Below are 22,217 nucleotides of genomic sequence, written 5' to 3'. Positions count from 1 at the left end.
AAAGGTGGCAATCCTGGTCCAGATAGGTGAAATGTGATGGGCCTTGAATGCCACCTCAGGCTTTAGGAATACACAAAGTCACATTATATTGGGAGCCCTGCTCCTCCTCAAAGCCTTGAGCATGCCCAGCCTAACCAGAGCTCCAACCTCACATGTGCAGTGCCCTCTGAGGGCCATAAGTCACCCTCACCTCCAAGGACCTCCCCCTTAGTGTTGGCCCATTAGCCCTCAGTATCTCACTAAGGCCCCCCGACTACTGTTACGTCTGCTGGGATAAACTGGCTACAACCAAGGCAGCCATTTGAGTCTTAACTCAAACCCCTCCCTGGCTGTGTGACTTGGAGAGATTGGCTACCCTCTCTGAGCTTCCTCATCTATTAGAGTGGATGTTCAGGCCTACTTTCCTGAGCTGTTGTGAGGCAGAGAGGAGACTGTAAAAAGGTCTGTGATCTGAAGTGCTACAAAGGTTATTTATGTCATGTCTAGAATGAGTCTGTAACTCTCCAGGAGCTCTGGTCCTGACCCCATGAGCACAGGTGCCAGGTCCCAAGTCCCTTGAGGCCAGGGTCCTGGAGCTCAGGTCCCTCCAGAAGGAATACACTAGGGTTGGGCCATGCTAGGGTTGGGCTTGAGGAACTATCCCTCCCTTGGCTTTGTTAGCCTTAAGGATGCTGTCCAGTCATCAGTGCTGAAGTGTCATGCGTCCCTCTGGCTGCCCAGCATGCAGCTGCCCCTGCCTCCAGCCTCTAACTAGAAATGAGCCCAAAACCCAAGACATGTCCACACTGACTCAGTAATCTGCAGCACTCCTTATATTCCTTAACAGTTGTGACCACTGCTGGTTTAAACCAGAAATATTCCAGAAAGTCAGTGCTTAACTGGGAAGGCCAGAGGTCAGTGACTTGTCTAGGCCACACTTGAATCCTGTGCCCTGTCTGGTACTGATACAAATTCACCCACTATGGGCATCACCATTCCCCACCCCATATTTTTCCTTGGAGTTGTACTTGGAGGCTGAGGCCATGGAGAATCTCAATTTTCAGGGGCTCAACCTGACCCCACTCCACATCCAAACCATGCTGAGTTTTCTACCTTTGGGTCCAGAGATGGTGACTCCAGAAAAAAGAAAATTCCTGGAATTCCTCATGCACATTCCACTCAGTAAAGATACCCCTCCCTTTGCTACCAGTGACCCCCAACTTCCATGGGCAGCCACATCCCTCCTGCTTCAATGACCAGGAAAGGAGGTGGCGGTGGCTCAGCTGTGATGGCGATTAGGTTAGGCAACACCAAGAAGTGAAGGAAGCCCAGTACAGCTCTTCTGGCCTGTGGCTAATTCAGAGAAGAAAGACAGGTATGACTCCAGGTCCAGCAACTAGATGTCTGTATTGATGGGACCTGGCTCTCCCTGCAGCCCTATCATGACCACCTACGGGCTATCTAAGGCTGTCTCATGCCTTCTCACAGTCAGCCTGAGGCTCAGGACTGGACCTGGAGACAGTTGAGGTAATAATCGAGGCAGAATGGTTTTCAGAGCTCTGCTGTCTGGCAATCGCTGTCAAAGCGCATTCCAGGGAGGCTGAGCCCGGCGCCAACGCCGAAGCCTAGAGACGCGCAAGGAGTCCGAGGCCTGGGGCTCATCACCGCCAGAGGGCGCGCCAGGTCGAGATTGGCCCTGGTATAGTGGGCGGGAGAGCTGGACTGGAGCACCGCTCACACCAAACCTTGTGTGGGGGGCAAGACTGTCTTGTCGCAAAGGGAAGAGTAAGTCCAGGCATGGCCTGCACCTCAGACATCACCAACTGGCGGGAAAGAGCACGGGGCTAAAGCAGGTAACAGAATGAGCAGGAGTGTCTTTCCATGAAAGCAAGGCCCGCGCCAGGACAGCTGAGGGCTCCAAAAGCAGCTGGCTGTTCAGGGACAGTTCCCGTGGTGCCTATTGCTCGGAGCTTCCCAACAGTTGGAAGCTGGCCACCCCACCTTAGATGAAAGTTTAACCTAACTTCGAGAGCTTTGGGGTTACTAACTAGGGTGCGCCACTGCCCTGCACCTAACGCCATGACGGGGCGGGCAGATCTATTTACCCCACGCAGGCTGCATGTTGCCCTTACCCGAGGCCAGAGGTTGATAAGGTTAGGCTCTCGGTGCAGCCATGCTAAATGGCTTTCTGTAGCACCAAGAGAAGTCAGTGTTTACAATGCCAGGTTCTCATCTGCTCCCCTCCTTTTACCTTCTAGTATAAGAGAGAGTAGTTCAGATATTAAAAGGTGTACAGTTGCTGGTGGAAATCAAATAAAGGAGGCCTGAGGTTCTGGTGGAGTGGATCCAATTGACATTCATTCCCCAACTCAAGACCATGACTGTCTGACCTTCAGTTAGACTCTAAGGAGAACTTCCAAACAACAAAAGAGATAAACTGCATTATCTACAGCAGAACTGATGGGAGAGCTCAGACCTTAAAGGTCACCATTGTTTCATGAATACACCCTACCCACCTCAACCCCTTCACTTTTCTTTTTTCACCCCCTCTCCCACTTGCAAATCCACATCAATCTCCCACCTTAACATTCCCTTAGACAAACAGAGATCAAAGGAATCAGGGTTTCCCAGCCAGATTCTCCAAGAAACCGCTAAAGGTGGCATGTGGAGTAGGAGTGGGGCTAGGGCTTGCACAAACCTCTTAACTCACCTCTATCTCCCACATGGCAGATGTCCGGGAGTGGAAATTCCCCCTCTATCCATCTTGAGTTCCAGTGGCTGCACTAATAAAATTGACACAAGACAGATTAATAGGAGAGAAAGAAACAAAATGTAATTCACGTGCATGGAGATCCCATAGAAATGAGACCGAAGAAGTGGCCAAAACAGGTGGCTTTTGTACTTTTTAGAGAAAGAAACAATAAATGTGTAAGGAATTGGCAAGACAAAGAAGGAGATTTTGGGTGCCCAAATAATGAAAAATCTAAACAGAATTTGGGCTCGGCTTCTGAAAATGTGAGAAGAGAGAAATGACTTAAAGGCGAATTGCTAAGCACAAAAAGAGCAGAACTAAAAGTTCTTCAGCCTATGCATATTGAAAAAAGTGAGAATACTAATGGTGCGGCCAAGCAACCATCTGATCAGGAGAATTGTATGGATTAGTCATCTCAGCAGAAACCAGGCATTATTCTTCAGAACAAGGATCCATGGAAGAATGACCCTGAAGGCTATTCAGAGATCACTGGGGCTGCCACTCCCACCGTGGCCCAGAGCACACAGCCCAGGGACAAAACAGTTTCAAAGGGTGCAACTGGCTCTCTGGTTCAAGGGGCCAGGATGCCTCCCAGTGCCTCAGGGATGCTCCCGTATCTTCCCACAGAGACTGGGGCTGAGCATCCAGCCAAAGATGATTATTCTCCAGTCTTAAGTTTTAATATTGTTTGCCCGTAGGTTTTGGACTTCCTTGGGACCCATCACCCCTTCTTTCTTGTTTCTCCCTTTGCGGGGTCCATCGGCCCTGCCTTCTCTGACCTACTGCCAGCCTGTGTGATCTTGTGGTTTCCCTTACAGTGGCCCTGATTTGGATCATTGATATTCTTCCACATCCATCTTGCCCTCACCCACATCCCTTACCCCATGCATCAGCTTCCCCTCTAGATGCTGGCTTGGTGGGTAGGTACAGCCTTGTCACTCAAGTGGAGGAGGTGACATGCACCTGAGATCTGTGTCTCTTTCGGAGCAGCGCAACTCTGAAGGAAAAAAAAAATGTTAAGCTGTTACTGCAAAAACTAAAAAACCTGTGGGAATAAAGATGTAATAATTAGAAAGAAGTGATCATGGGGTCTGTAGCTGCATTTAACGTGGAAATTGCCTTACGTTGAGGAGAAGCACCTATCCATCCTAAGTTTCTCCACTTTGTGTTACAGAAACGACAGGCCAGCCAAGAAACAAGCACCATTCAGAGGGTTGGAGTACTCAGATTTATTACGCCGTTGGGCTCAGAGGGGCTTCTGCTCCGAAGCTCTGAGCACCTCCAAGACGTGTGCATGGGGTTTTATAGGGTTAATTACAAATATGGGACTATTAGCCAATAAGGCTTGAACAGCAAAACCAAGGAATCAGTACACTGGAACTTATCTATTAGGAACAGATCATGTTACTGACACTTGTTGAGCTTGGATTTATGATTTAGCTTGTTAGCCCAGTAAGCTGACACTAAACTTCAGATTTACAAGTTAGCCCAGCAGAACTTAGATCAGTAAACTGACACTTACTACACTTAGATTTATGAGTTATCTTGTTAGCCCAGCCCGGCTTTTCCTTCTCACTTGCAAAGGCTGATTACCCACTGCGGGGGTGGCTGCCAGCAATGCTCAGAGGCCTGGCTCTTTCACAAAGACCCTTTGTGGGTAAGAAATACACGACTTATTTACAAATGGTTCAAACACTATAATGACAATAATTAGAGAGAGAGAAAGCAGAGGAAGCAGAGAATAGTAAAAACTTGGCAAAATATTAACAATAATCAAATATGAGTGTTGTATTTACTGAAGTTCTCTGTACCCTCTTCCTCTATAAGTTTCAAAACAGTATTTCAAAATAAGAAGTTTAAAAATGAAGAGAGCTTTTAAAGAGTGTCCTCTTGTGCATCTTTCCTATCATACACGTGCTACAGCCACGTTGCCCACAGGCCTTCTCTGATGGCACAATACTATTCACCTCTGATTTCTCTGCTCTTCATCAAGGGAACACATGGAGACAGCTGATATCTGCATTTCCCAGTTAGCTCCAAACAGCTCTAGTTATCCTGGCAGCGGAAGAGTGATCACTCCCTCGGTCGCACTCTCCACTTATACCAACTGGAGGGGACAGCTGGGGCCTGAGAACCAGTCCCGATGCCTCACAGCTGGCCTCACAGCAAATTCCAAAACAGTGTCCGAAAACGAATGCAAGTCTGCCAGGACCTTGAGAACTGATTCGGAGGTTCTAGTGCAGCAGCAGGTATGGCCATGACAAAGGCGGGAAACGGTCCTGCAGACTGGCCCCCAGCGGGAGGCTACTAAGTTCAGGGCCGCTATTCGGCGGTTTTTCTCATAGGTTTCTTTGAGTTGAAATGAAGTTTCCCTGCTGCTTCAGGTCCTACCTAGCACTGGCCCTTCCCTGCCTCTCTGTGTGGCTTGGGGCGGTCGGCAGTCCCTCTCTGGGCCTGAAGACCCTCTACACAGCAGGTAAGACCCTGCCGCTGAGGCTTCGCAGCCAGCTTCCGGGTGGAGCCGGCTTCTCCCCGCCCACATCATTTGCATAAACGAGCTCTCGGCAAGTCCCGGCACTGACTAAAACGGATTGGCGCCTCTGGCTGGGTGGCGTGACTCGCCTCGCGCAACCGCCCTCCTTGCTTTGCGCAGGCACCTGTGCTCTGGCCCTGCTTTCCAACCACGCCATCCTCGCTGAGGAAAGAAAGCCGAGACTCATCCTCTGACAAATAACTATGGAACTGCTTTTACTGTGTGCCCGCCGTTGAGCGGGCGCTGGGGCCGCAGGGAGAAGCCCATCTAGCGCCTGTACTGCGAGAGGGGCTGTGGTGGGAGACTGAGCAGAGAGCAGACCAATGACCTGCCTCGTTACCTCTATACCAAGGGACTGGAGCCCAGGATGACAGACCCCGAGCCAGGCAGACCTAGTCCAGGAGGTTCTAGGTCTAGGAACCTTCGGACGTGGACTAGTCAAAAATGAGCCCCGTCAGACAGGGTGCGACCAGCTTAGAGCGGTCAGGCCCAGGAGACAGGGCGTTACTTATAGACTGAATCATACTTTAGTGGGAGCCCTGCGCCTCATCCCGGCCCCACAGGGGATCCCAATCTGTTAGGATTTCTCGTGCCACGTACGCTCACCGTTCCTGGGCCTTAAATTGCCGCCCTCTCTGACTCCCCCTCATGGTCTGGTCAACCCCTGGGCCCGCGCTGGGTCAAGGACGCCCTGCCCTCCCCATTCCCTTACCCTCCCCCTTCTCCTGCCTGCTCAGGGCCCGCCCCGGAAACCCTGCTCCGTCCCCTCTGTGAGTTCAGGCTTAGAGGTGAGGACTGTTGTCCCTGTAGGGCGCGGCCTGCCTGCTCCGAAGGCGCTGTCCAGCCCACGGTGCTGAAGCGTCCTGGGCCCCGCCAACTGATCAGAGAGCAGTCCCCTCTGGCAGCTGCCATTCCCAACGTGGCAGGCTCCAGGCTTCCTGCACACTGGCCTAATAATCCGCAAGGATGCTTGTCTGCCTCAGCAGGCTTAAACTAGAATCGTGTCAGAGGCCTAGCTTCCCTGAGAAGGCCCAGGGAGGGCCAATGTTTGTCCAAGGACCACGCGGCTCGAGAGAGTGGACAGTACCCAATTTTTCTGCTCTATCCTGGAAGCAGCAGGCATTCAAGCACTATGAGCATCTCCACTGCCCCCTCTTGACTTGTCCTATGAGTTGTATGGGGAGACTGGGCCCAAGGGAGGGACCACTCATTTTCCAGGAACTCAGTCCCTCCCACCTGCATCCAAACTCAACAGGCCTTGCTACCTGAAGGGGGTAGGATGAGGCAATCCCAGGAATTCCTCCCATACACTCCCTGCAGTGAAATGCCTCTCCTTCCACTTTGCATGACCCCTAACTTCGTGGATGTTCACAACTCCTCGACCTCCCTCCCACTCAACATCCAGGCAGGCAGGGGAGATCAGGTGTCCCCAGTGAGGCACTCTGCAACTTGAAATCTAGAATCTTGCTCTTGAAGGAGTAAATGACACGGTTGCTTCGTGAGTTGAGCATCACTGTGATGGCAGTGATACCGAGCAGCATGAAGAAGCTGAGTACAGCTCCTGGGGCAGAAATTAGTCCAGAAAAGACAGGCTGGTAAGACACCAGAAAGAGCAGCCACTGGTGTCCAGAACGAAGCCCACATTGGACTTACAATGCATTAGCTCTCCCCCAGGCCCCACAGGTGATCATCATGGCAGCCCAGGACCCAGTCGTACCTCCTTAGCATCAGCCGAGCCTCAGTTCAGACTGGGAGAGAGATGAGGTACAAGTCCAGGCAAGAAAGTTTGGAGAGAGCGCTCCAGAGGAGCTAAGTCTAGCCAGCATTCATTTGGAGGAAGTGAATGTCATGTCCTGGTCCCCTGAGATTCATGAAAGGACCCAGGTCCAGTGTCTCCAACTGCTAGGCAACTCCAGTTTAAGGGTCTCCAGGGTGCATAGTGCATTTTGACTGGACGTGGCCCACAGAACCCCAGGTGACCATGCACCATAGCAGGGCTGAGTTCACACCATGAGGAAGAGCAGGTGGCAGCCTCAGGATTGTTGAATCATCCCAGGATGAAGATTCTTAAAATATTATTGTGCTGCGTGGTGAATCATGTTGCTGGTACACCCTGGATGAGCGCCTGAAGACAGGCAGTGCTGCTCAGCCCTTTGAAAGGATAACTGTGTGGGACAGGAGTGGGCAGTCAATCACAAGATGAGAGGGTCTATCCCCACCCCCCTATACATGGGACCCATACTGTAGCCCCCATGCCAATAGATTAATAACTAATGTTGCCCTGAGCATCACAGTGACCCCAAGAGGCAGACAAAGTGAATATTAGAGAACTCATTAGGTAGATGGGGCAGAGAAGGCATGGGACAGTCACCAATGCCCCAAAGAAAGCCCAGCTTTCTGGTTTTCAGCTCACCACAACCCCCTCCTTCCTGTCCCCTGCTCTCCATTTCATCCATCAAAGAGCTGACACTAATGGAGGTCCCCTCAGTCAGATCCAAACAGCCCTGGATGGTCCGTAACAAACAACTGCTCCAGGATCTCAACAACATAATCCTAGGGAAACAGGAGGAGGGCTCCTGCGGCCTGACGGCCAACATGCCAGAACTTGACTGACCCCACAGCCAGAAACAGGGGACCTGTTGTAGGGGGGGGTCTGAGGATCTTCCGACAAAGGGATGGATGCTCTTGGGTGATAGTTACATGGCAGCGGTACTAAGCAGTTGCCAATCCAAACAGTAACAGGAGGTCTGAGGGCCTCCAGGATATCTGTAGGGGAAAAGGGGCTGGAGGGATGTGCTGTGACTGCCGGCATCACCAATTGGTGTTTGCCAGCTCCAGTGGTCAGGTCGGGAATGAATTAATGATAGGTGTATAGCTTTGTACAGTGGCAGGACTGTAGCCAGTGAGGTTATCTGAGGCACGATTATTGCTAATTGAAAACTTTTCCCAACACCCTGCACGACAACTTGAAATTGGCATTGGCAAATTTTTTTGGCATTGGCATTGGCAAAGTTTTTAAAAAATAGATGTATAGAAACAGAATAAAGAGTCCAGAAATAGACCTACACCATATGGTCAGTTGATTTTTGACAAATGTGCCAAAGCAATTCAATGCGGGCGACAACAACCTTTTCAACAAATTGCCATATGTGCCAAAAAAAATTCAACTATGGTTTTACACTACATAGAAAAATAAATTCAAAATGGGTCATGGAAAAAAAATTTATTTTAATTTTTAAAGTTCAAAAAAAAATCAACTATAGGGGGAGGGTATAGGACAGCGGTAGAGCATGTGCTCAGCATGCATGAGGTCCAGGGTTCAATCCCTAGTATCTCCATCAAGAAATAAATAAGCAAGCAAACCTAATTACCTCTCCCCAAAACAAACCAAAACAAAAAAGTGCAAAAAAAAAATCAAAATGGATGATGTATCTAAACATAAGGAGGTAAAACTATAAAATTCTAGAAGAAAACATAGGAGTGACAAAGTTTGGGAAACAGTTCTTAAATATGGTATCAAATGTATAAGCTATAAAAGAAACTAAGCAAGTGAAAAATAAGGTAACTATTAACTACAGGAAAAACAAAACATTTTACAAAATAGGAAATTCAATTCTATTGCATTACAAGGCTCTGCTGTGACCATTTACATGATCAAAAAAATGAAGATCCTGCATATTAACTTAATCAGAAATTGTGATAAAATAATATTGCAGTGTAGGAAGAGTAAAGGCTAAATCCTCATTCAAGTAGCATAGATGTCTAAAATTCAAGTGAGTAACAACAGAAGCATATGATTTAAAGATATGGACATAAATGCTCCAAAAACCTCAGAACAATTTGAAAGGAGCTGCCTCTGGAAAGAGGGAACTTGTGTTAGATGTGTAGGGCAAAGATGCTGTTTTTGTCATAAGCCTCTTGGTGCTCTTTTTCTTTTCAACCATCGCCTGTATTACTTAGACAAAAATAACTTAAATTTAAAGCCACACCAGAGGGCCACTGAGATCTAGGTGTGTGGACCTCAGGCCAAGTCCAGCCCTGGTCCAGGAAGCAATCCTGGGAGGTGATCACAGCGGGAACTGTTCAGATGCTCTGCATGTCGGGGAAGTAAAGCTTTGTCCAGGAGCTGAGAGGCCTGGGCTATCCCATCGCCTAGCTTGACACAGGTCTCAGAGATGCACTCTCATCTTACCCATGGTTGGCATCACTCCTCTGTCCTTACCACCCTCAGCATTGCCCTCAGTCACAGCACTTCTCACCCTCCTGTCCCCATCTGTCTCCTTAACTGTCTCTTCCAGGGGACAGAGAGCCCCTTCAAAAGCCTGGAAGATGCTCTGTTCATTCTCCTCCTCCCCTCTCCCTTCTCCAGTGCCCAGCCCAGGCCTGGCACACTGCAGATGTTGGCAGCCTGGGTTCATGGACAAAGAAGGTCTTATGAAAGTAAAAGTGCTAGGTGGTGAGTCAGGCCCTGGCAAGTGGTTCCCTCTGACCAGTTTGCCACTCCTCACCTGGCTTGTACAATATGTTCTTATGCCTGCTGTGGTGCTGCCACCCAGAGGCCCTTTGGCCACCCCAGGAGCCTCTGTCCTCCCCTGCCAGTCCTCAGCACTGCATCTGCCCCTGTGGGAACAGATGCCAACGATGCCAATGAAGGGCATGCAGGCTCCTTAGTAAACCTCTTCCCACCAGGAAGCCAGCTGACTTCTAGGATGGTGTGAGCATGTGCCAGGCATGGTATGGAGTGCTTTACGTGCACTGGCTTTTTAACCCACTCAGAGGCTGTTGTACTGAGAGGGCATGAAGACTTGGGACATGGGGCAGGTGTGCCAGGCTCTGTCTCCTGCATCATGCCTTGGGCCAAACCCAGGTGTTAACTCACAATCAGAAACCTGTTCCTCATGGACAGTGACCCAGTATCTGCAGAAAAGGACCCTTGGCCTGGCCTAGTAAGGGATAGTCTGGTCTGTGTGGTCCCCAATAAATAAGCCAAACCATTCTGTCATCCCTGGGGCCCCAGGTCCCTGGCAGGGTATGCCTGGACCCCCAAGACCTGGGAGTGGGCGTGGGGAACAGCGAGGTGAAGATTGCGATAGGGAGGATGTATACAGACCAGATAATGTAAAATTTAAAGTCAGTTCTGCCTGGACATGTACCGGACATGGAATTTAATTGATTAATGATGATACTGATTAAAATAGGATCTACTAATTATTGAAGTATTTGTTTAAAATTTAGTTCACCCAAAATGGAGTAATATACTTCACTTCAGTGCGTAACAAAGCACAAAAACAGTATCAATGTTGAATCTGTGAATGGCTTTCCATTTACTATGATGTGCTACTGTAAATATACCTCTTTAATTACTTCTGGTCTCTTTGGTGACCTGTTTAAATTTGTGTACATTATTGTACATAGAATAAAACGTTTTTATGTCAAGTTTGAACAAATAGCTTTTTAACAGACGTAATAATAATTCAGTGCGTCAGCTGTGCCAAAGATTCCTCAGTGAAAGTACGTAATGGAAAAAAGCAAAAAAAGAAAAACAAAAACACAAAGGAGTGAGGCCCTTCAATCCTGGTGCTGACAGCTCAGAGAAAGGCCAACACACACCTTGAAACAGAATTGTAGGGTGGGGGGTATTGAGCAGAAGAGTATCAGGCATCTAACCCAGCCAGTAGGCAGGAGACTGGGGAAGGCTTCCTGGAGGAGGTAAGGACTGACCTGAGTCTTACCAAATGAGTAGACTCTAACTAAAGAAGGGCAGTCCAGGCATAGGGAACAGAATGAGAGAAGGCACAGAGGTAGGGTGTGAAAGAGCATTTGGTGAGAGGGGAGTATTGAAAGATAAGACTGGAGAGGAGATCCCTGGGGCCAGAGAGGGGAGCTTTTTTGTTGGGATCACTGATTTTTTAGGGGAGGAAACAGGTTAGCTGTGAGATATAGGAAAGAAAGCCCAGACAGGAGTGGCCCTCCTAAGGAAGAGCCGCTTTCTCCTCCTGCAGGAAGGGAGCAGGGCTGGAATTCAAAGCCTAGACTTCTACCCCCTCCCAGCACCCCTTCCATGTCAGCTTCCTGCCTTCTTGTCACTGGGAACCCCGGCTTCTGCCGGACACTGTTCTCTGCATCCTCTGATGGGCAGCAATACCTGGAAGGCTGTGCAGGGACTCTGCATATCCCTCGGTGTCTGTTGAAATAATCCCAACACAAAATAAGGCTTAATCAATAGCCTGAACTCGCAACCCAGATCTCTGCAATGGAGAGCAGAGACAGGAAAAGTTCCCTTTTTGCCAGGCCTGAGAAAGCTGCAGCGCCTCTCTCTCCCCTTCACCTCCACCCTGAGTCCTTTCTAGGCTATTGAGGGAGTCCTGGGGGAGGAAACAGAGCAGGGAGAGGGCTGGAGGAGGTCACTGGAGTATTATGGGGCCTCCTTGGTAGAGAGGGTGGGGGAACCTTCTGCCTTTAAATATTTTGAAATAGCAATAAACATAACAAGCACAAAAAATTTTGGCAACACGGAAGACACGTGGTCTCTTCTGGCTTGATGGCCCCGTCTCCCAGATCCCAGGCACAGGAGCGCAGGTTCACATCAGCAGGAGGCTGAGATCAGAGTTTCTGTGGACTTTCCAAGTGTGTTTACTCATATTCCTAAGGGGCCTGCTGAGGTTCCCAGGGACTGCTGAGGAACGGAAAAAAGCAGCCCCTGACATCCAGAACTGATCTGACATTCACAGCTAGACCTCAGACACTCAGAGCCAGCTCATATTCTTCTGTTGGGCCATAAATGATTACAAAATACCAACCTCAGATAAACTTACTCTGAGATCATGATAAAATAAGACAAAATAAGGCCACTTCATAGTGGCCTTCATAAGTTTATCTAAGCACAGACAAAAATAAGGTCACAGAGCTGCACCCATAAAATACCAAACATACCCCTCTTTTGGCTAAAACGAATGACTGCTGTATTTTTAGCAGCTCTTTTGAGATATAATTCACATAACACACTATTCATCCATTTAAAGTGTACAATTCAATGGCTGTGATTATATTCACAGAGCTGTGCTACCACCACCGTAGAAAATTTAGAACATTTCCATTGCCCCAGAAGGGAACCCTGCACCCCTCAGTCATTCCCTCCAAATCCACCCATCCCCCTGTGCCCTAGGAAACCCCTAAAGAGACTTTCTGCCTCTACAGATGTACCTCTTCTGGACATTTCATATAAGTGGATCATACAATATGTGGTCCTTTGTGACTGTCTTCTTTCACTTAGCGTAATGTTTCCAAGTTTCATACATGTTGTAGCATGTATCAGCAACTCACTTCCTACAATGAATTTTATATGTCAACTTGACTGCGGCATGTATGTGTATTGGGCATAACCAATCCTATTGGCTCCATGGCAGGATGTACTCAGAAGCTTCACTTTCATACCTCTGATCCCAGTGATTCTACTTCTAAGGATGGACTAATTCTACTACTAATTAAATAAACAAATCCTGAAAGAATTTAGCATCATGCTTATAGCAGCATTATTTTAAAAACTAAAAAAAAAAAAAAAGAAAGAAAGAAAAAAATCCAACTATTAATAGCAGAGAAATGGCTACATTCAGTACATCTTACAAAAGGTGTGTGGTTGTTGGGATATAAAGAAAAAAAAATCTGGTGGGAGGGTGTAGTTCAAGTGGTAAAGCACATGCCTAACATGCACAAGGTCCTGGGTTCAATCCCCAGTACCTCCTCTAAAAATACATAAACCTAATTACCCCCCTACAAAAAGAAAAGAAAAAAATTCTGAAAGAAAATACAGCAAAAACTTTAGGGTGGTAAGATTACAGGTGATTTTTCACTTTTTCTTTTAAATTATCTACAAACGCAAATATATTGAGTTTTATGTAATACAAACAGCATTTTCTTATTCTGACTTAAAAACAAAATGCTGAAACTACAAAAGTGGGAGTTACATATCCTCACACAAGGAGCTGGAAATCTCACACACTGCTGGGAGGAATGGTAATAACCACTCTGGAAAAGAGTTTGACACTTTTTAAAAATGTTATATGCACACTTACCATAAGATCCAGCCATTCCAGGACTAGGTATTTACACCGTAGGGGACAACTGTTCTTGGTAGTCTTATAGGTAACAGCCCCAAACTGGAAACAACCCAAAGGTCTACCAGCAGACAAACAGATAATCAGATTGTGGTACATCCATACAATGGAATACTATTCAGCAAAAAATAAATAAACTGTTAGGGCGAGGAGGGAAAAATCAGGAGTTGAGGATTAACAGACACTCATTACTATATATAAAATAGATAAACAACAGGGACCTACTGTATAGCACAGGGAAATATATTCAATTTCTTGTGATAACATATAATGGGAAAGAATCTGAAAAGGATATACATGTATGTATATGTTTAACTGAATCATTTTGCTGTATACCTGAAACTAACATTGTAAATAACTACACTTCAATAAAAAATTAAAAAATACATATATATATAAACTATTGACATACAACAACATAGATGAATCTCAAAGTAATTATGCTGGATGAAAGAAGCCAAACAAAAAGAGAGGACATACTGAAGGATTACACTTACAAAACTCCAGAAAATGCAAGCTAATCAACAGTGACAGAAAGCATATCATTGGTTCCTTGGGAACTGGGAATGGGGAAAGGACAAGGGGTAATTACAAAGGGCCATGGGGACCTTCGGGTTGATGGATACATATGGTCACTATCATGATTGTGGTGCTAGTTTTGTGATGCATACACATCAAAACTTATTGAATCACACACTTCAAATATGGGGTTTATTGTACATCAGTTATACCTGAATAAAGTTGTTTTGAAAAAAGTCCTCATTTGATCTGATCACCAGCCATAGGTCATTGTTTTTATCAGCATTTTTTAATATGGTGGAGTCATATCATGGATAAATTCAACCGAGGATTTACAAACAAAAAATAAAAGAGAAGACAGAGGAGGGTATAGCTCAGTGGTAGAGGGCATGCCTACATGCAAAAGGCCCTGGGTTCAATTTCCAGTACTTTTGTTTAAATAAATAAATAAATAAATAAATAAATAAATAAATAAATAAAGCAAGCAAGCAAGCAAGCAAGCAAGCAAACTAAATTACCCCTCCCCCCATAAAAAGAAGTTTAAGAAAATAAATAAAAGAGGAGAACGCATTTCAACAGGTGCGGAGGTAGCTCACCCCTTTCCAGTCCAGGGCTGAGCCTGAGGCCGGAGGTAGGACTCTGTTGGGCCCTCAGCCCCTCAGCCAGGCTCAGCTCCTGGCTGCCTCTTCAAAGTGTAGGTATTTCTCCAAGCTTGAGGGCAGTCTGAGATATTTTTTAAATAACGTTTGCTACTTGTACTGAGTGTAGAACTTAACCTTTGTGAAGAAGCATGATATAGCCTTCGTAGAAAAGTAAAATCTATCTCAAACTTTGAAGCAAAGCTGCAGCAACAGTGATGGCTCTACTTACACTTTCATTGTTCCCTCTTTTCAGTTTCAGGAAGAGATTATTAGCCATGGTTTCCCGTTAACCCGCAAACACCCAGAGGCTGCACATGGAAAGTGAGTTACTGGCCTGGGGAGGCAGGGAGGACAGTGGAGTGACTAAGACTTCAGACAGACCAGTCTGAATGCAGTTTCTGCCACAACTAGCTGGATGGCTTCAGGCAAGTCACTGAACCTTTCTGAGCCTTGAATTTCTCATGTATAAAATGGGATGATACCACCCACACAGCAGGGTTGTAAGAGTAAAAAAAGAAAGTGACATTGGTAATATAAGGCCAGTGCAGCCCAGTTAAAGGACTCCAGCTGTTTGCAGTCAGGTGCTAGAAAATGTGAAAGCAGAGTTTTGCTTCCAAGTTTCTGTTAAGAGGGCTGGAGAAATCTGAAGTTATAGAGCATTTTTTTTTAAGATCAAAGGACTGAAGGAGTGGAGGAAAATTTCTTCTTCCAGGCCCCCTATTCCCTGAGCTCCCTGCCCCTGGCCCCCAGTGCAGACCAGGCTCCTGGGGGCAATTATTTGCTCCTGGCCTCTGGTGCTGGCCCTGGCCCACACCCCCATGAATATGAGGGATCTTTAGGGGAACCCGGTGCTTCTGTCCTGCTTCCAGCTTCAGTGGGGTAGCCTCAGTGATTATACTGTCCAGATGGTACAACACAACTGGGCTGGGGTCACATCCATTAGAGCACTGCCTCAGGGAGCTTGTGTATGACTTACCCCAACTGCAGCAGGCAAGCAGCAAAGCCTAGGAGCCCAGGAGCAGGGGGAGGGATGGAAGCTGAGGCAAGGGCCATCTCTAACCCTGCTGGGTACAGCATAAGTCTACACGTCATAGCCCTAGGTTTGGATTATTTGTTTCAATACAGCTAGGAATTTTCCAGAGCCCTCTTACTTAAAAAAAAATATTTTTGCGGGAGAGATAATTAGGCTTATTTATTTATTCGTTCATTTATTATTTATTTTTTCTTTTTTATTTAATGGAGGTACTGGGTATTGAACCCGTGACCTCGTGCATGCTAAGCCTGCGCTCTACCACTGCGCTCTACCCTCCTCCCTCACCTTACTTCTTTAAACCTGCTAATTAAGTGTTCTAGCATCTTCTCTGAATTTTTAATTTCCCTTCCAGAGTACTATTTTGTTGATAGCTTGTTCTCTCAAGTGGTATTGCATTTAGTAATATTTTTTTGCTGTTGTGATTTTTTTTGTTGTCGTTATTTCAAATCTTACTACTCAAATTTGTCTCCCTTTCCAGGTTAGGGGACGGTGAGTAAATGTTCCAAAGCTACTGTTTTGTGTATTATGGGCAACCAAGAAAGGAGCATGTGCTTGGAGGCGGAACCCCAGAGTTCACGGGTGTAGAGAGGCGTTCAGGAACCTAGCTCCCCAATCCTGCTTTCAGCACAGGAGGGCCACTTGCAAATGATTTCTTTTGAAAACCAATGCTTCAAAACCGAGACTGAAGTTAGGGTTAAAATACTAATGAATTTTAGCGACGGAGCCAATAGAGCGTGAAAGCCTCGGAAGGGCCTCTGAAGCGCCAGATTGAGGCCGATTTAAAAGGCGGACTTGACGAGACTTAGACCCCGCGGCGGTGAGGAGTGAGGGGAAGCCCCCCTCCCGGGAGGACCCCACCTCCACCCCCTACCCCTACCCGGCTTCCCACCCGGCTCCCCGCACTCACGGAGCACATTTGGGCTCCGAGTACCTGGTGCAGACATTTGTGCTCAGGTCACGTCGGATGGTCTGGCTCCACGCCAGGCCCCTCCCACCGCCCCGCCCCCGCCTTGCTCCAATTCCAAACCAGAGCCAATCAGCGCCCAGTGACTCTGGGCAGGGAAACCAATCGATTGGTCCTGCCTTGCATTCAAGACTGCAAGTAGAGCGTCGTGCCCTCGATCGGTGGCAGGTTCTGGGCCCGAGGCAGGGACCGTGCTAAGTTCGAGGACCTTGCTCGGTGGTTGCCTCTTGGGCGGCTGGGAGGTCGAGGTTCCTTCGCGTGGGAGGAAATTGTCCTCGAACAGTTTATGCCCGAAAAGAGCACTATCCCAGGCCCTGCCCCTACCTCGCGGTGTGACTTGGGAGTGGGTCGTGCATTCTCTCTGTGGCTGTTACTCCACCTATAAAATGAATGAGTGGGATAAAAACGGTCTCTACAGTCTCTCGTTTATCCTGACCTTGCAAACCCAGGATCGGCGGCGGTGTGTGTGCGGTGATGTCAGTGGTCTCACCCGGGGACCATCTGAAGCTTTTTCAGCAATAACACTCACTACAGCCAGGTTTTCCCCAGTTCAGTTTTCTGAGGGTGGAAAGTGATTTTCCCAATTCGTTCATGTCTTAAAAAAAAAAAAAACAACTCTGACGTTGGCCCTCACCTACATTGCTATGTGATTTGAGACAAATTACAGCCCTGTCTCTGGGCCTGTAGCCCTATCTGTAAAATAAATTCAGAAGGCCCGAGGTCCTAAGGTCCTCCCAGCCACATCATTTTCATAACATTGCCAATACATCCTACAACTGAATAAACCCAGATCCTGGCAAGCTGCCAGGTCAGAGGGCAGTCATTTGATGGAGACACTTCCCGGGCTATTCTGAGCCATTGGCCAGTAGGAGCTCACCTTTCCTCAGTCTTTGCCACCCACGCTGAGTGAAGTAAGACAAATCTCCTTCACTGACAAATATTTGTTCAACTCCTACTGTGTATTACTATGTAATACTGCTGTGGAGGAGACAGCTTGGCTCCTGACCTGAAGAAGCTCAGGGCCTCGGGGTTGAGAGAGACTGACCAGGGTAGAGAAGAGAGATCTGCAGAGTGACATCTGCTACAAATGCCTGGAGCCTGGGCGGAGAGCCTCGCATTTGCTGCCCGGTTTAAAGTGTTGGAACTAGGACATTTCAGGCCAAAGGGGTTGTACAAACCTCACTGGGGTGTTCAGGGTGGGTGGAATCAGAAATTCGAGGAGGCTGAAATAGCAAGGAGGTGAAACCCTGGGGCTGCCTGTTAAATGGACCCAGGCAGAGGTGAGTTGGACAGCGGGGTGTGACAGGTGCCTTGAATGCGAGTGCAGGAAGTGGGGCATTGTGTCTAGATAGAATCATGCTTAGTGGGAGCCCTGGGTTTCATTCTAGCCCTGGGATGAGGAGGGGGGACCTGTCAGGGTTCCTGAGCCACCTGCGCTCGCGCTCCCAGAGCCGTAAGTTGCAGCTCACACGAAGTGACTCCGCCTCCACTTTTGTCCGCTCTGACCCGGGTCTGCACTCTGACAAGGATGTCCCATGACCCACCCCTGGAGGCGCTGAGGACGAGGCGGCTGCAGGAAGGCCCTGGCTGGGAGAAGACTCTGCTCCCTGGAGGTGTAATCTGAACCCTACAAAGGGCCATTTACACGGTTCCTAGAAGTCCGTAACTTCTTTCTAGGTCACCAGGTTAGCGCAGCCCATCGCTGTGCCTCTTTCCCCTGAAACAGCACTTCCACACCTCTATTTCCCTTCAAGAGGTGCCCTTATCTTTCCTTTTAATCTGAGGCGGGAGGTTGAGGTTGCATGCCTGGGCCTGCGAGTGCCCAAGGATCTGTCGCGTTGAGCACCGGAGTTTCAAGCGCTAAAATTCCGGACGGGAAGGAGGCCAAAGGGGCATAACCAGAAGTTGGCCTTTAGCCGCGGGCTCAACGATCCTGGAACACGATCCTCCCCAGGCTAGCTCGGCTCCGGTTCCCTCCTTCTTTCTCTACCCCTCTTCTCAGACCTCAAACTCTGCCCCGACCCTCTGAGCACAAGCCCCACACAGCCTCTGGGGCTTGAGGCCCGGGCCCAGGGGCTCGGCCCCGCCCGGACCTTCCCTCTGCCTGGCTTCCTACACTAAACCTCGCAGTAGGGGAGTGGGGCTCTCACTGCCCCTACCGGGCTTAAATTTGCACCTCGAGGTGCTGTCCATGCTGTGGTGCTGAAGCTCCCCAAGCCCTCCACCACTACGAGAAGCCGCGTCCCCTGCTGCAGTCTCTGCTCAGGATCCGACCTGAATTCCAGGCCGTGTATACACTGGTCCAGTAACCAGCATGGACCATTGTCTACCTCAACAGTTTTGCTGGTTTGAACTAGAGGCACGCAGGAACTCCCAATTTGCCTGAGGAGGCTCAGAGAATGTCCATGACCTGATCAGATCCAGGGACTACGGGAGGGATGGGCAAAACTCGAATCCCATGCTCTGTCCCGGCGCTGGTAGGAACTCACACACTATGGACATAGGCCTTGCGCACTCCAGACCTGTCCTGATAATTGTGTGGGCAGACGGGGAAGGTTTTCCTCTGTTTCCAGGGACTCAACTTCCTTACAGGTATCCAAGCTGCACAGACCCTACTATCTGCGAGGCAGGAAAAAAAAATCCCCCTCCCATGCACCTTTCACACAGTGAATATAACCTCCTCTAACTCTGGGTGACCCCCAGCTCATGTCGGCGTCCCCATCCGTGCCTCCCAAAGTCTGGGCAAGGAGGAAGGTGCCAGCTGTTCCCAATGTAGAGTGCTATAACTTCCGGTCCAGATCTTTGCCCTTGAGGGTGTAGATGAAGAGGTTGCCCAAAGAGTAGTGCGTGATCGCAATAGTGGTAATGCTGGAAAGCATGAAGAAGATACAGCTCCTTGGTGATGGGACTAGTTCAGAAATAAAGGACTCAGAAGGCACAACGAACAGCCAGGATGCCGCGCTTGTGCGCTCAGCCCAGGCCTGGGAGGGCCCTGCTGCACCTGGGCTTCCACGGTGTCCCTGCAAGGTCTTCCAGCGCGGCAGCGCAGAGTCTTCTTGCACCTTCTGATCATCAGCCCGGGGCGCAGTGCGAAACCAGAGAGTGCAGGCGGAAGTCTGCAGAGCAGGGTAGCAGGTGCAGTCCAGCACGTTCCAGGCGAGCGGAGCCGGTGGCAAGCGCCCAGCACTGCCAGCAAGGCTCCCGGCGGAGGCTGACCGAGGTGGCGGGCGCTCGGGCTGAAAGTGGCACGCGCCGCGCAGCCAGCTGTCAGGCAGCGCTGCACGGAGCCGGCGGCGCTGTGGAGGTCTAGGCGCAGACCCGCACCTCCAACTGCCGGCTGCGGGAGAGGCCTTTGAGGACACCGGCGGCGGCAGCGCGGAGCTGTGGATTTCGAGCAAGCGAGTGTGGAATGTTTCCTGTGAGAAAAGAGAATCCAAGCTAGCGGAAGACTCCACAAGGGGCTGCTGGTCCACAGGTTCTCAGAGGCCCCCAGCTGATTGCCCAGCTGCTTCCCGGACAGCCCTGGGAGGATGAAGACTCAGCGAGAAGAGGGCACATCACCGCCCCCTGATACAAAATGAAAATGCAGAACCCCTCGCTCAAAAATGAAGATTTTCGAGATGCCGACAGCAGAACATTCAACCAAGCACAGCCCTCTGTGCAACTATACAAAGTCCCATGCCCTTGAAGCCAGCCCTGCCCCTACTGCATGGGTCACATTAAACTTTACCCTTCAAGGTTAACTTTGGGTAAAGTTACTAGAGCAGAACCGCAGCCCTCTCTTCATTCTTTGCCATAATAAGGGAGGAGGCAGGGCAGACTGAGCTGACCACTCCACATGTACCCACGTGTAGCCCATATCAGAGGTGGCACGTGAGCTATCTATGCAGCCTTGTTAAATCTCAGCTCCTATCTGCAGCCCTGACACCTTCATCCTTCCCCAGGGCATGGGGGAGCCAGAGTCATACCTGAAGGAAGTGGCTAGGGTGGGGTCTTTAGGGGACTTGCTGACATTCTCAGTTTCTTGTCTCAGTTTCCCCTCTGATATGTAGGCGTAGGTCAGATGTTAAATGAGCTTGCACATGGTAGTAATATCCTGGAAGTCTCCTGAAGGGGGCTGTTAAACACAAGGCAACAGGCCCCAAATAGAGTCACTTAGGCTAAGCTACTTACTGTCCAATTGAGACTTAACTTAACTGTAGTTCCAGCTCTCCCCCAAACAAAATCTTAAATCAGTCAATCAGGAATCTCCTAACCAGCATGAGTTAATCTGCCTCATTCTGAATGACCCCTGCCATTCCCCAATGGAAAGTCCTTGCCATAAGCAATCCCCTCCTTTGTCTAGTATAAACTCCTTGTTCCCTCTCTCTCTGCCTGTACAAGTCTTTTCTTTTGTACAGCACCTCAGAGCTGGTTTCTGTCTGCGAGATTGGATGCTGCCCAATTCATGAAACATTGAATAAAGCCAGAGAGATCTTTAAAATTTATTCAATTGGATTTGTTTTTTTAACAAACAGAGCTAAAGGTCTGGGTATAAAGAACTGCTTTTCAACTCTCTTAATGCTATTTTATTGTCACTAAATGACATGCTCCCCCAAACTGAAAAAGAAACACAAGGAAAGACAGACTAATCTACAGCGAGGGAGAACTTCGAAACTGTAAAAGTCCCAGAGCAGTTGGAAGATAAGGGACAGCAGAGGGCGCTGTTGTTGTGCAAACACACCCACAGGAGGAGGGCCCCACCGCACCCCACCCAGGCACGGATTTTTTTCTTACACATCTCTACCCCATAAATCTACACAGAGATACCCTCCTTACCCCCTTAACCCTATCCGCCTCATAGTCTCTATCTTACAAGTACTTCAGAGGTCAGATTAGAATTCCTGACTCAGAGTCTAACTGGCCTCTGGGGGTCTCTTGGACCCTTATCCCACCTCCAAACTATTTTCATATACTGATGGTAGTTCTCAGTGAGGCACTGGGGCGAGGATCTGAGACCCCTAGTTTCCTTCCCCAGCCTGTGGCCCTGACTCTCCAGTGGAAAGATGTTCCATGCAGTGTTATTTACAATGGAAAGTAAACTGAGGACACAACCTATGTACATTGCAGAACCACAAGGTGACAGTCGCAGAGGCTGTGAGGCAACATGGACTCATATTAATATTGAAATGTGAAGGTTACAAAGCAGGACACTAAATCCTTCACAGTGTCAACAGTGTTTTGCATATAGATAACGATCAAAAGAGAAGTTGGAAAAATTAAACAGATGGATTAAGGTGGGGTGGATGATTATCCTCTATAAATTTTTTTCTTTAAAATATGCTAAACCGTAAAATGGTTACCTCTGGGAGATAAGGTTATCAGTAGTTTTTTTTCCCTGCTTCTTCCCAAATATCCTACAATGAGTAGGTATCTGGATAACCAGAGAAAAAGAAGTTCACACACACACACAATACACACCAGAAAGAGGCTATTCTCTTCATGGTGTCACAGCATTAACTGAGGAGGGACTGTTCCCTTTCCCCTCAAGGCTGCCTATGTGATTCTCCCCTTTTTCTCCCTACTTGGTTCCACCCTCACCACCTTCTTCAGAGGTCCTTCCACCACAGAGCAGAATATATAGGAATGCTACACTTGCAAGATCCAAAGCAGCTCTGATTCCAGCCTCCTGCTGTTGTGACC

The 22,217-nt window shown here is 48.5% G+C and overlaps 1 non-coding gene across 1 annotated transcript; it reads left to right on the top strand.

The window, feature by feature from the left end:
• The first annotated feature begins 8,137 nt into the window (after window positions 1-8,137).
• On the top strand, window positions 8,138-8,274 carry LOC116283626 (U4 spliceosomal RNA). Its single transcript, XR_004193265.1, has one exon. It is a non-coding gene; the product is annotated as a U4 spliceosomal RNA (small nuclear RNA).
• The last annotated feature ends 13,943 nt before the right edge of the window (window positions 8,275-22,217 follow it).

Source organism: Vicugna pacos, chromosome 16, assembly GCF_048564905.1.
Source record: "Vicugna pacos chromosome 16, VicPac4, whole genome shotgun sequence".
NCBI classification, from domain to species: domain Eukaryota; kingdom Metazoa; phylum Chordata; class Mammalia; order Artiodactyla; family Camelidae; genus Vicugna; species Vicugna pacos.
This window is presented reverse-complemented; position numbering and strand designations above follow the sequence as displayed.